This window comes from Triticum dicoccoides, chromosome 4A (genome assembly GCF_002162155.2).
Source record: "Triticum dicoccoides isolate Atlit2015 ecotype Zavitan chromosome 4A, WEW_v2.0, whole genome shotgun sequence".
NCBI classification, from domain to species: Eukaryota; Viridiplantae; Streptophyta; class Magnoliopsida; order Poales; family Poaceae; genus Triticum; species Triticum dicoccoides.
Window position 1 is genome coordinate 616,053,672 of NC_041386.1, and position 6,692 is coordinate 616,060,363.

Consider the following 6,692-nt stretch of genomic DNA (forward strand, 5'->3'; position numbering starts at 1 on the left):
ATACATTGTTCCCTTTGTCATCGGTATGTTACTTGCCCAAGATTCGATCGTCGGTATCTCAATACCTAGTTCAATCTCATTACCGGCAAGTCTCTTTACTCGTTCGGTAATACATCATCTTGCAACTAACTCATTAGTTGTAATGCTTGCAAGGCTTATGTGATGTGCATTACCGAGAGGGCCCAGAGATACCTCTCCGACAATCGGAGTGACAAATCCTAATCTCGAAATACGCCAACCCAACATGTACCTTTGGATACACCTATAGAGCTCCTTTATAATCACCCAATTATGTTGTGACGTTTGGTAGCACACAAAGTGTTCCTCCGGCAAACGAGAGTTGCATAATCTCATAGTCATAGGAACATGTATAAGTCATGAAGAAAGCAATAGCAACATACTAAACGATCGAGTGCTAAGCTAACGGAATGGGTCAAGTCAATCACATCATTCTCCTAATGATGTGATCCCGTTAATCAAATGACAACACATGCCTATGGTTAGGAAACATAACCATCTTCGATTAACAAGCTAGTCAAGTAGAGGCATACTAGTGACGTTTGGTTTGTCTATGTATTCACACAAGTATTATGTTTCCGGATAATACAATTCTAGCATGAATAATAAACATTTATCATGATATAAGGAAATAAAATAATAACATTATTATTGCCTCTAGGGCATATTTTCATCAGTCTCCCACTTGCACTAGAGTCAATAATCTAGTTCACATTGCCATGCGATTTAGCACCAATAGTTCACATCATTATGTGACCAACACTCAAAGGGTTTACTAGAGTCAATAATCTAGTTCACATCGCTATGTGATTAATCACCCAAAGAGTACTAAGGTGTGATCATGTTTTGCCTGTGAGAGAAGTTTAGTCAACGGGTCTGCTATATTCAGATCCGTATGTATTTTGCAAATTTCTATGTCAACAATGCTCTACACGGAGCTACTATAGCTAATTGCTCCCACTTTCAATATGTATCCAGATTGAGACTTAGAGTCATCTAGATCAGTGTCAAAATTTACATCGACGTAACCCTTTTACGATGAACCTTTTGTCACCTCCATAATCGAGAAACATATCCTTATTCTACTAAGGATAATTTTGACCGCTGTCCAGTGATCTACTCCTAGATCACTATTGTACTCCCTTGCTTAACACAGTGTAGGGTATACAATAGATCTGGTACACAGCATGGCATACTTTATAGAACCTATGGCTGAGGCATAGGGAATGACTTTCATTCTCTTTCTATCTTCTGCCGTGGTCAGGCTTTGAGTCTTACTCAATTTCACACCTTGTAACACAGCCAAGAACTCTTTTCTTTGACTGTTCCATTTTGAACTACTTCAAAATATTGTCAAGGTATGTACTCATTGAAAAAACTTATCAAGCGTCTTGATCTATCTCTATAGATCTTGATGCTTAATATGTAAGCAGCTTCGCTGAGGTCTTTCTTTGAAAAACTTCTTTCAAACACTCCTTTATGCTTTGCAGAATAATTCTACATTATTTCCGATCAACAATATGTCACTCACATATACGTATCAGAAATGCTGTAGTGCTCCCACTTCACTTTCTTGTAAATACAGGCTTCACCGCAAGTCTTTATAAAACTATATGCTTTGATCAACTCATCAAAGCATATATTCCAACTCCGAGATGCTTGTACTAGTCCATAGATTGATCGCTGGAGCTTGCACACTTTGTTAGCTCCTTTTGGATCGACAAAACCTTCCGGCTGCATCATATACAACTCTTCTTCTAGAAATCCATTCAGGAATGCAGTTTTGACATCCATTTGCTGGATTTCATAAAATGCGGCAATTGCTAACATGATTCGGACAGACTTAAGCATAGATACGAGTGAGAAACTCTCATCGTAGTCAACACCTTGAACTTGTTGAAAACCTTTTGTGACAATTCTAGCTTTGTAGATAGTAACACTACTATCAGCGTCCGTCTTCCTCTTGAAGATCCATTTATTTTCTATGGCTTGCTGATCATCGGGCAAATCCATCAAAGTCCATACTTTGTTCTCATACATGGATCATATCTCAGATTTCATGGCCTCAAACCATTTCGCGGAATCTGGGCTCATCATCGCTTCCTCATAGTTCGCAAGTTTGTCATGGTCTAGTAACATGACTTCCAGAACAGGATTACCGTACCACTCTGGTGCGGATCTCACTCTGGTTTACTTACGAGATTCGGTAGTAACTTGATCTGAAGTTACATGATCATCATCATTAGCTTCCTCACTAATTGGTGTAGTAGTCACACGAACAGATTTCTGTGATGAACTACTTTCCAATAAGGGAGTAGGTACAGTTACCTCATCAAGTTCTATTTTCCTCCCACTCACTTCTTTCGAGAGAAACTCCTTCTCTAGAAAGTTTCCGAATTTAGCAACAAAATTTTTGCCTTCGGATCTGTGATAGAAGGTGTATCCAATAGTTTCCTTTGGATATCCTATGAAGACACATTTCTCCGATTTGGGTTTGAGCTTATCAGGTTGAAGCTTTTTCACATAAGCATCGCAACCCCAAACTTTCAGAAACGACAACTTTGGTTTCTTGCCAAACCATAGTTCAGATTGTGTCGTCTCAACGGACTTAGATGGTGCCCTATTTAACGTGAATGCAACTGTCTCTAATGAATAACCCCAAAACGATAGTGGTAGATCGGTAAGAGACATCATAGATCGCACCATATCTAATAAAGTATGATTATGACATTCGGACACACCATTACATTGTGGTGTTCCAGGTGGCGTGAGTAGTGAAACTATTTCACATTGTTTTTAACTGAAGGCCAAACTCGTAACTCAAATACTCTTCTCTATGATCAGATCGTAGAAACTTTATTTTCTTGTTACGATGATTTTTCACTTCATTCTGAAATTCTTTGAACTTTTCAAATGTTTCAGACTTATGTTTCATCAAGTAGATATACTCATATCTGCTCAAATCATCTGTGAAGATCAGAAAATAATGATACCTGTCGCGAGCCTCAATATTCATCGGACCACATACATCAGTATGTATGATTTCCAACAAATCTGTTGCTCGCTCCATTGTTCCGAAGAACAGAGTCTTAGTCATCTTGCCCATGAGGCATGGTTCGCAAGCATCAACTGATTCATAATCAAGTCATTCCAAAAAGCCCATCAGCATGGAGTTTCTTCATGCGCTTTACACCAATATGACCTAAACGGCAGTGCCACAACTAAGTTGCACTATCATTATTAACTTTGCATCTTTTGGCTTCAATATCATGAATATGTGTATCACTACGATCGAGATCCAACGAACCATTTTCATTGGGTGTGTAACCATATAAGGTTTTATTCATGTAAACAGAACAACAATTTATTCTCTTACTTAAATGAATAACCGTATTACAATAAACATGATCAAATCATATTCATGCTCAACGCAAACACCAAATAACACTTATTTAGTTTCAACACTAATCCCCAAAGTATAGGGACTGTGCGATGATGATCATATCAATCTTGGAACCACTTCCAACACACATCGTCACTTTACCCTTAACTAGTCTCTGTTTATTCTGCAACTCCCGTTTCGAGTTACTAATCTTAGCAACTGAACTAGTATCGAATACTGAGGGGTTGCTATAAACACTAGTAAAGCACACATCAATAACATGTATATCAAATGTACCTTTGTTCACTTTGCCATCCTTCTTATCCGCCAAATACTTGGGGCAGCTCCGCTTCCAGTGATCAGTCCCTTTGCAGTAGAAGCACTTAGTCTCAGGCTTAGGACCAGACTTGGGCTTCTTCACTTGAGCAGCAACTTGCTTGCTATTTTTCTTGAAGTTCCCCTTTTTCCCTTTGCCCTTTTCTTGAAACTAGTGATCTTGTCAACCATCAACACTTGATGCTCTTTCTTTATTTCTACCTTCATTGATTTCATCATCATGAAAAGCTCGGGATTCGTTTTCGTCATCCCTTGCATACTATAGTTCATCACGAAGTTCTGCTAACTTGGTGATGGTGACTAGAGAATTCTATCAATCATTATCTTATCTGGAAGATTAACTCCCACTTGATTCAAGCGATTGTAGTACCCAGACAATCTGAGCACATGCTCACTAGTTGAGCGATTCTCCTCCATCTTTTGGCTATAGAACTTGTTGGAGACATCATATCTCTCAACTCGGGTATTTGCTTGAAATATTAACTTCAGCTCCTGGAACATCTCATATGGTCCATGACGTTCAAAACGTCTTTTGAAGTCCCGATTCTAAGCCGTTAAGCATGGTGCACTAAACTATTAAGTAGTCATCATATTGAGCTAGCCAAACGTTCATAACGTCTGCATCTGCTCCTGCAATAGGTCTGTCACCTAGTGGTGCATCAAGGACATAATTCTTCTGTGCAGCAATGAGGATAAACCTCAGATCACGGATCCAATCCGCATCATTGCTACTAACATCTTTCAACACAATTTTCTCTAGGAACATATCAAAATTAAACACAGGGAAGCAACAACGCGAGCTATTGATCTACAACATGATTTGCAAAATACTACCAGGACTAAGTTCATGATAAATTTAAGTTCAATTAATCATATTACTTAAGAACTCCCACTTAGATAGACATCCCTCTAATCCTCTAAGTGATCACGTGATCCAAATCAACTAAACCATGTCCGATCATCACGTGAGATGGAGTAGTTTCATTGGTGAACATCACTATGTTGATCATATCTACTATATGATTCACGCTCGACCTTTCGGTCTCCGTGTTCCAAGGCCATATCTGTATATGCTTGGCTCGTCAAGTATAACCTGAGTATTCCGCGTGTGCAACTGTTTTGCACCCGTTGTATTTGAACGTAGAGCCTATCACACCCGATCATCACGTGGTGTCTCACCACGAAGGACTTTCGCAACGGTGCATACTCAGGGAGAACACTTCTTGATAATTAGTGAGAGATCATCTTAAAATGCTACCGTTAAACAAAGCAAGATAAGATGCATAAAAGATAAACATCGCATGCAATCAATATAAGTGATATGATATGGCCATCATCATCTTGTGCTTGTGATCTCCATCCTCGAAACACCTTCATGATCACCATCGTCACCGGCGCGACACCTTGATCACCATCGTAGCATTGTTGTTGTCTCGCCAATCTTATGCTTCCACGACTATCGCTACCGTTTAGTGATAAAGTAAAGCATTACAGCGCAATTGCATTGCATACAATAAAGCGACAACCATATGGCTCCTGCCAGTTGCCGATAACTTGGTTACAAAACATGATCATCTCATACAATAAAATTCAGCATCATGTCTTTACCATTTCACATCACGACATGCCCTGCAAAAACAAGTTAGATGTCCTCTACTTTGTTGTTGCAAGTTTTACGTGGCTGCTACGGGCTTAAGAAAGAACCAATCTTACCTACGCATCAAAACCACAATGATAGTTTGTCAAGTTGATGATGTTTTAACCTTCGCAAGGATCGGGCGTAGCCACACTCGGTTCAACTAAAGTTGGAGAAACTGTCACCCGCAAGCCACCTATGTGCAAAGCACGTCGGGAGAACCGGTCTCGCGTAAGCGTACGCATAATGTCGGTCCGGGCCGCTTCGTCCAACAATACCGCCGAACCAAAGTATGACATGCTGGTAAGCAGTATGACTTATATCGCCCACAACTCACTCGTGTTCTACTCGTGCATATAACATCAACACATAAAACCTAGGCTCGGATGCCACTGTTGGGGAACGTAGTAATTTCAAAAAAATTCCTATGCACACGCAAGATCATGGTGATGCATAGCAACGAGAGGGGAGAGTGTGATCTACGTACCCTTGTAGACCGATAGCGGAAGCGTTAGCACAACGTGGTTGATGTAGTCGTACGTCTTCACGGACCGACTGATCAAGCACCAAAACTACGACACCTCCGAGCTCTAGCACACGTTCAGCTCGATGACGATCCCCGGACTCCGATCCAGCAAACTGTCAGGGAAGAGTTCCGTCAGCACGACGACATGGTGACGATCTTGATGTACTACCGTCGCAGGGCTTCGCCTAAGCACCGCTATAATATTTGTTGGGGAACGTAGTAATTTCAAAAAAATTCCTACGCACACGCAAGATCATGGTGATGATATAGCAATGAGGGGAGAGTGTTGTCTACGTACCCTCGTAGACCGAAGCGGAAGCGTTGACGCAACGTAGAGGAAGTAGTCGTACGTCCTCCGGTTCAACCGATCCAAGTACCGTTACTCCGGCACCTCCGAGTTCTTGACACGCGTACAGCTCGATGACGCACCCTCGATCTCCGATCCAGCAGAGGCGCCGAGGGGGAGTTCCGTCAGCACGACGGCGTGGTGACGATCTTGATGTTCTCCTGTTGCAGGGCTTCGCCTAAGCACCGCTACAATATGACCGAGGTGTAATATCGTGGAGGGGGGCACCGCACACGGCTAAGGAACGATCAATGATCAACTTGTGTGTTCTAGGGTGCCCCCCTACCCCCGTATATAAAGGAGGGAGGGAGGAGGTGGCCGGCCCTAGGGGGGGCGCACCATGAGGAGGGGGAAACCTACTCCAAGTAGGTTTCCCTCTCTTTTCCTTATCTTATTTGGAGGGGGAAGGAAAGAGTACTAGTATTAGGAAGTAGTACTAGTAGTAGTA